A 9,145-nucleotide genomic window follows, 5' to 3' on the forward strand; every position below is an offset into this window, starting at 1 on the left:
CCATAGCCAGTAATGCGTTGAAGGCGCGGCTTGAAGTCAGCGTGCCTTCACCATGTCCTTATCGCAAAAACAACCAAGCCAGTGAACGTTCTGCCTTTGATGTCGCTTGTTTTTTCTGGCGGTCTAACTTCGTATTGAAAGTTCGCTTCTCGCTCTCCAAGGGCAATTGTGTGCTGTTGATACTGTACTGACGTTCCAGCTCTGGAGAGGCCAACGTTTAGTTTCACCACCGCGACGAGAATAAAGAGTCTCCGGATTCTCTTTTCTTCGCACGGTATCGTTTTGTGTTCAGCGATGACCTTGAGTGCAGCTCCCTGACGCATGGTTTCGGTGCAATACCTTACAAAAATGTTGAGCGCCCCATTTTTTTAGCTTTATACCTGGTTATTTGCCAATCTAGACACGAACTTCTCATCGCCTGCAAGGCATTCTGAAAGTTACATGACCCTCTAATGTGCGAAGTATATTTCGAAGAATGTCATAATCAGCAAACAGCTCATTGTTAAGGTTAACATAAATAAGCAGGTAAATTTTTACACTTTGAAAATTAAATTGGTAATAGCGAATACACTTAATTGTTTAAGAATACCACAATAGCTTCTCAAATGATTTTGCTTTGATTATCCGTTCGAGGGCACTCGACAATCAGAAAAAACAAAATCAATTTGGTTTTGGCTCGTAATAATGAAAATTTATTAGGTAAGTTGCACTGATTGCGTCACCGTTATAAAACGTGACGTGGACCGTGTTAAACGGTTGTTGCCACTTTTTCATTCCTCGTAAAAAGCTGGTATATCCATGTACCTACAAGGTGTTTCACCCACATATGCTCCCATACCCTAAATTTAGCGCATGCTTTTGAGACTCACCTAAAGCTGGAAACGTATTTTATACTTCTACCACTTCTACCTTTTGCTATAATAGTGTAATTTGGGTTTTCGGTGGTTATATTACTGGCGAAACATTGACCAGAATAATCAATAACAAACCGCGACATGAGTAAATTTCCTAATTTCCACATAACTCAGTTGTTTTATAACAAAGACCGCAATGCAAGGAACATTTATTTCATACGAATGGTTGGTACGTACCTTTACGAGAGACACAAGCGGAGAAACAATGCTTGACTGAAAAAAAATGGATAGGTGTCGGAAACCAAGGAAATGTTTACAGTAAACTTACAATTCCGCGAATCGAGTATCCTACGACATGTCATACAACAACTAGGTGCTTCTTCTATACTGGGTGTTCCTACGATGATTTTAAGTAATATTAAAAATACCCGTTTTGACATAACAGAACAGTTCATTCGGAGCCACGCCGTCAGTGGTGGCGACCAAGGGGTGACGGGTGATATGGGGTAATTGTTCGCTGATGAACAAAAATCCATTAATGAACTTTTGAGCTTTTACTTTTAGCTGACTCGTCCTAATTCGGAAATTACAGCGCGTTCTTTATACAAGCCTGATCAACGTTTTTATCTGGAAAGAGGCGATTACCCGGGGAACTGTGGAATGACGAATTGCGGTTATCAGAGCACGCGCAACCGAAACAGCGTGGCTGCAGCGACCGTAAAGCCCCGCCCCTCCATCCGACTTTTTGCTTGCCTCACCCACCAGCGGGAAGCAAGTGCGCTGCGGCTTCGTGCTTCTCGCTGCCGCCGCGTGCTCACTGCCCGCTCATGAAAAGCTTGTATAACATACCTGATTAACTCAAGCAGGCTAGGCGACTATTTGTCACTGCCCCGTTTCAAAGGGGACCCCAAAAATTATAGTCATTGTCACGCTGTGCAGCATGGCGGATGTGGCGAGCTTTCCGCCATCTCACCGTCCCCGCTAGGGTGGCTAGGGTGTTTATCGAGCCTAGCAGGGTTTGCAGTTGACAATGGGTCCAACTTGGTCGTGTGTTTTACAGGTGCAAATGGTCGCTAAAGAAGAATAGTATTCTTCGCGAACTCAAATAAAAGCTTCGCTTAAACGAGCCCCTGCAGCTCATGGACGTGTATCAGTCAGCAGTGAGATTCCATGTTCTACCAGTATTATTTACTTCAAACTGAAATCGTCCTGTGAACTTCTATAGTATTTAGATTTATAGAGAACGTGTGTGGAGGCAGCACTGTAATTTGATTCGCGAGTTTCATTGTTGCTTCTGTTGTGCGTTTATCAAATATTTAGTAGTGTGCTACTAAATATGTGCCCTAATAAAAAACTGCTTTTGTACAGCTGGAACTATAACAAACCTGTTTCGAGCTTTCCTTTAGAATGTTCTGATGTGTATATCTAAAATATTTGCAAATTATGTAGGCGAAATGTTACTTGCATGAATATCTTGGCGTACTGTGGGTTACAAATGTTTTTATGCGGATATTGGCTGTGAAGTAGGCATGGTTTTTTTTTATGTTCCTGTCTTCATATTGAGTTTGTGAAACATATTTCTACATATAGTGAGAGAAACGTGCCAGCTGGAAACGGCAATGATCACAACTCTGTCGTAAATGTTTGTCAAAAAAAGGTCATAAAAATATTTAAAGCTGAAGAAACTTACGGGAGAGTCTTGACAGCTCGTTCGAAGGTCGGAGTTGCACTGCCCGAATAAAAAACAGCGTAAACGTCATGGTTTAAAATACAAGTTGCCTACTTTATACCCAAGAATTAAGGTAACGGCAACAGAGGCTTTCTGCAGTATTTCTTACCATATAGTAGCAAAAACAGCGACGCTACCTGTAAGGAAGCTTCACTTGGCGCAAAATTCGAGAAAGCAAATACTGTTAGCTCGTTTCTCTACAAGGGGTTGCTCTTATCAAGGTACCGTTGCACCACCTTCTCGTTCTCGCTAGAACACTTGATCCACGCTGTTAGCATAGGTATGCAGTTTTTAGCCCAGCGTCACGTTTTTCTGGATGGGAAACGAGCAGATAATAGTCTGGTCGCACGAAGGGCTCACTAAGGAGTCTTGTACAAACAATTTCTTTTGAATAACTTCGTTATTGAGGAACTTGCGCTAAACCGTGAGCGCGCAACAGCTCCTAATTGACTTGTGTCCGAAAACATTTAAGAGAACGAAGTGACCTGGCGCTTGGGAGCGCGCAAGGAACACGTGAGCGCAAGACTGATAGCCCAATGATAAGAGATCTAAATTTATGTCAAAGAAACACGTTGATAGCCGATGACTAATATTGGTTCAGCTTTCGCATCAACTGCTACTAACAAACACCTCTTAAGGTCTTAGCCTCAGACAGATTGGTTGACGCTACTTACAAACTTGTAGGCCTTCGGCCTACAAGGCTACAAGCCTACTTGTAGGCCTTCGGCCTACAAGGCCACCAGAACTGTGGAGGTTCCATGTTGGGCCGGCACTTGCCATTTGTTCCCTACGCCTAGATGCAAAACCTCCCTGAACCATTTGAGAATACGATACCTGACCCTACTGTTTGTCTTCCGCATCTACAGCAACCATGAAACGTGTTTTGTGGACGTGCCGTGGCTTCAGCCAGATTCATCGACGTTATCTATGAAGAGTGGGCCTTTAACCTACCAAACGACCAGAATATGCCGCGACTCCATTTGGGGGCGCTACATACCCCATCGGTCACATACAGTTAACTGCAAAACCTCTATGAAACATTTGAGAATACTTGCCCGTATTCTACGCCTGCCTTCTCAACGGCTACCATAAGACACCTAGTGTGGACATGCCCTTGCCTCAACCAGATCTTTCGAAGCTACCGCAAGCCGTGGACTTTGAAGTCACGACACGACCTAACTACAATTCTGGCCTCCATAGATACTTCCACCAGTTTATACCGGTTCATATATCTGCAAACGACGTGTTTTATGTATTCATTTAACTCTTCGTCCAAACATGACAAAAATAATCCTGTAGAACCCAGCCCAAGAATAATGTCGAGGCTAAAATTAAAGTGATGTAGTGCATCCACCAAAATGAGTTCTATATGAGTTATATATGTGAAGGTGTCTGACTCGAGTTCCTATCTCGCTTCGCACTGAACACAATGTTCCTTCTGGCGGCGCCGTGCGTAGCACCTCTGTGAATATATATGCAGACATAATTGTCTCAATATAAATGTCGCAGGTTCGACTCCGCGCAGCAACGCAGAAATTTGAAATTGAAGCTTTTGTTTTTGAAGAGTGGCACATACTCGGTGGGAAATAATCAATGACCCAAGTTGGCTTCAAAGACATATTAAGGGAGGCACGCACCTAGTTACCCAAGTTGGCATAAAAGATGTTCATTGAAGAACGTCATTTATCCAGTGTCACGTACGCAGGAAACCATGACTGGTCCGACTGCTGGTTTCGAACCACGTTGCTTCAGCAGACCAGCCTGCTGCTCTGCGCGTTAAGCCACGTAATACCACATGACTCAATTTGACGGCAAACTGGTTAAACACCCAGCCAGACAGATTGATAGGCGCTAGTCGCAGTAAAACCAACATGCAGGAAGACCTCTGGGTAGATCGCGTGGAAGAAGTGGAGTTGAACAGGGCCTAGACCTACTAATCAGTGGTTAGTTGAATGAACAGAACTGGTACTAAGGAAAAACAACGAAATCAGAGACAGCACAGTATTGGTTGGAGAGATGACATTAGGAGGTGTACAGGCCTGCGTTGGTTCGGCTGAGCAAAGCAGAGGCAAGTGGAGATATTTTATGCGAAGCATAAATATTTCACGGGGATTCCGTACGTGCCACTATGATTGATCAAGTGGGGACGTTGTATTGCTTGCCCCAGTGCTTACAATGGATCTGCATTACGCTCCTGGTGAGGGTCAACAAATCTCTGTTCCCCAAGCCACCATCCTTCTCGGTTCACCCTCACATGCTTCCCCTGACACCTACAGCATACGGCGTGCGGCTCCGATTTTAATGGCACTTGGACTTCATAGTGAACCTTACAGTGACGTCGACGCAAACGCCAGCACCGACAACGGCGGCGGAAATTCGCCTGCAGTGTCCATATAATTGCGATCGGAATAAAACATAATTAGGCTGACGCTCACAATGACTAGGATTGTTTCGTTACTTTCTGCCGTTGCCATGTTTCATTGTTGCATGGAACCGTGGGAAAATTGGGAATGTCTTAACCGTGGCATACAAGTTGTGAACATTTATTTTGTGTACGTTCCCTTGTCTGTTCAGGCTATGATGCTCAATCTCCATATCTACATTATTGAGATCACAGTTTATTTTCCTAATGCTAACAACGTGCACGCAAACATTCCATCTGGCAAAATCTTAAACATTTCTGTGCTGTTTTCCTGTACCTAGCCAACTTTAATAACTTTTTAATATATTTACATTCACTTACCTGACCAATAACGGCGCTTGGTAATGAAACACTCGTATTGCCACCGGAACAGGTAAGCTCTACGGTTCCCGCTTTCATCATGCCAACCATGTTCTTGAAACTAGTGGCCACTGTTCAAAGAAAGGTATGGACGTCGAGGTCGTGCACATGAATTGAGTTATATAGCTTTTCAGTGAAGCAATAACAAGTCGTTTCCTAAATGTAAAATGTGTATCTTGGAAAAATTAAACAATTTATAGGAGTGTGAATGCGTCGAGCAACAAACACGAATTTTGTTTTAAATGTGAACGCTTTTAACCATCGACAACATTCTTGTCGTTTTTTGCATGCTAAACTGCGCCAGTTAGTGCAGATCTGTTACCATTAGAATAAACATGATTATAAAGAAAAGGGCTCGGCAACACCAGCCCATAAGGACTCCTTCCGCTGAGTACTTCCACCCTACCTCACTTTGTTAAAAGGTTTCCCTCTCATCCCAGTGTTGATAACTTAAAGTGGACATTGAGATAGTTATGTCACAGCTACCTATAGCTAGTGCACTGTGGCGGTTTCTGCTGTAACATAAAGGGGCGTCATTGTCAATATGTATATTGAAAAGCGTAAATTAATTTACAATTGACCCACCATTTGTCGACTTCTTATGTGCTAAATATGCCTATTTATGCGTTATGTGTATGTTAGCATGCGTTATGTGTTTTGTTACCTTTTGAAACTTGCTCTCGAAAGGTGTACATGAAGATATGTGACTAGCAAGACATGTGCAACAGGCGAGTGAACGTGGCATTTCGAGTATTTTCCATGACAAGTACAACGCCTAAATCAAAGAGTCCAATTCACATGTGAAGCACAACACAAGCCCAGAAAATTGGGTAACTGTCGTAATTGCATTCTTTCAAAGTCTGCGTTTTTTTAATCGCCTGCGTTGTCGTACGGCATAACGTCAGCATGAAACTAAATATAAGCATACCGGTCCGTTTCATAGAGATACTGCAACAGTCACTTATAAAATGGGTTGTCTAATATCCATTGTTTCTGGTCTTCAACTTCATCACTGTTCCATTTCGCACCTTTAAGTAAACTTTCGTTAATGGTCTTTGTCCCAGGGCACGTGAAAAGTAGATGGTGGGCATACGCTACAAACACAGCAACGGAGCACTTCGGACACCGTACAATGTCTTTATATGGTTGAACCCAAGCACAAGTGATGGCTGGTTTAAGGGGCGCTCCGACCCTAAATCTCCGGAGAGTTCCTCCAGCCGAGAAAGATCGTCGGGAAGGAAGCAGACACGCGGGTGTAGAAGAGCACGCATGGCACGACGGAGGATCGATTTTCTGGTAATGAAAGCAGAGATGGGGTCAGAGGGAAGGGAAAGAGGATGAGTTACGCTTGCCGAGAAATATTGAGTAATGCGGTCCGCAAGGTCTTGTTATTTCTTGTTTTCCTCAGAAGTATAAAACGCGCACAGAGATAGCTAATGATACGTTAAGCGTTAACGTAGAGCACCAAGGAATGAGAAAAACTGCTAAAAGACAGTGTCAAGTGAAACATTCGAACGCTACTGATAAAACAATAAAGCAGAAGTCGTGAAAAAGTTACAGGCCTGCGCGGCACACGCAGCACAGTCACAGCGTAAGCTCGTGGAGCAGCTCAAGAGTAGCAATTTCGGCATCACGCACAACCGGGTCTTCGCGGCAAAGTCTCTTCGCCTTGTTTTGACGAGAACGATCGGAACTGTCCGCCCGGCGTCGACGGCGAGCTGCGGCTTGTAATGTTCTCTGCCCAGCAGTCTGTTGAGCTCGATGATACCTGGTTGTAGCCACGCACGTAGCTCAACGATTCGTTTCTTCAGCAGCGCTTCATACCTTGCGAGGAGACGCCATAACGTGTACCGAAGAGGTACCCAGAATACGAGGCGCACATCTCTCATCGGGATCGCGTTGATTGCGTGCCTCGCCTGAATCGCATCTCGTCGTCTGCGCCTGCGCACGCTGAGTTTGCAAGCACCTTAACTAGATGGCGCCACCATACTGGTGGAGGCTCGGGTCGTCTGCACTTGTGCGCCTGCCTAGGGCGCGTTTATAGGGCATTTTTCTACTGCCTGATAGCAAGCGCCAGCGTGGCTCAGTGGTAAAGTATCAGATTCCTGCGCCGCGGGCCTGGTTTCGATCCCGGCGGAGACCGAGTATACTTTTTTTCGCATTTCCGGCGATAGCGGTTACGCGGCGGCGGCGGCGGACGCCAACATGAACCGAAACGGCTATTGTAATGACCCCATAACAGCTTACGCTGTAAAAAGTACCCAAGCGTGTGGCGGCAAGTGGTCGCGTCCAGTCACACCGCACAGCTGCGTTAGAGCAATATTCTAAACCACTATAGATGCAGGGGTTCGTCGCCTTCTCGTTGCCTGCGCCACGAAGAATTGCGAACACGCTCGCAGACAATAGGGCAGGCGAACTATCACAAGTGCTGCCACTGAAGTGACGAAAACATTTCCGATTGTCGGGCCACTTATATAAGGGCCTCGAGTGTGGTGAGCAGAAAGGGAGCTGCGCAAGGTTTCTGTCTTCTTCGACACGCTGATCTCGATAAGGCTCTTCCCTCCCCCCTGTAGTGTGTGCCGTTGTTGAAGGCCGGTGACGTACTTGGGGACCGGAGATCATGCCTGTGAGGTCGGTATAGGTGGTGAACTGTGTAAGTGGGCAATGGCCTGTGCAGAAGTCATCTATGCATGTTTCACTCTGTAAGCAGTGACTGCAATGTGTCGGCCGTTCAGGCCTAATGTTAACGTCTTTATTGCGCCCTCAGGCTCTCGCATGGGTCCGTCGTAGACAGAGGTGAGGGGGCACCGGGCAAAAACGTGTGCATGTTGCGAGGCCCTGGCTGACAAAAGCCAGATGAGAATTCAGGCAGTATGAAAGAATGCGCGTAGGTGAGAAAAGCTGCACCGAAGACCACAAACGCATTCTAGAGGGCGCGGTTGAGAATGTGGAGCAGAATTTACAAAGATTTTGTTCGTAAATGCTGCTTGCCATTGGCCAGCTGCCTTCGCAAATGATATGTTCAACTCAACGATTGGCAGACACCTGCTTCGACGAAAAGCTTTAACGTAAGAATGTTTTTGCGAATCCGGCCCCTGGTGACGATGGGAAAAAAGTTACCTAGGCACGTAAGTTGCTTACGTGCATTGAATGCGAAAGCATTCTTGGCGTGTCGACTATGTCGACGTCCATGTCATGCGACATTGTCACATGACGTCATCAGTTGATCATGCGACCTTGCAACTTAAGCATGTCACTTAGTGACATGACCATGTCTCATGGCATGATCACATGGTCATGTGCTCGAATTAGGCAAAGCCAATTAGGAGGCTGGGCCACCCAAATTTTAGGGGTGGTCTAGGTCAATTTTGGTAGTGGGGCAGGTCGGTTTTGAACGGGGGTCAACTCAATTTTCGAATTGGGCAAAGTAATTTTTTTTTCGGTGTGGACTAGGTTGGTTTTTACTGACATTGAAACGTGACGTCATCACTTGGTCACGTGGGTTTGGTACCAACGGATGTTGGCACCGGATTTTATTATTATTATTATGTGATTTGTAAACATATAAACAAAAAAGAGAAAGCGAGAAACAAGGCTGGATTTTCCGCATGATGGCGCATATAATGCCTTCGCATTAAAACATTCCGGCTACCGCAGGGGAACGGACACACAAGTTCAACTGCTGAGCAACCGACGAGGTCCCCTTATGAAGTAGCAAAAATGCCAAGAACAATAATGCGAATATGGGCAGTACAACATTATTGCCACGTGGTCAAAAGC

This window comes from Dermacentor silvarum, chromosome 9 (assembly GCF_013339745.2).
Source record: "Dermacentor silvarum isolate Dsil-2018 chromosome 9, BIME_Dsil_1.4, whole genome shotgun sequence".
Lineage (NCBI taxonomy): Eukaryota > Metazoa > Arthropoda > Arachnida > Ixodida > Ixodidae > Dermacentor > Dermacentor silvarum.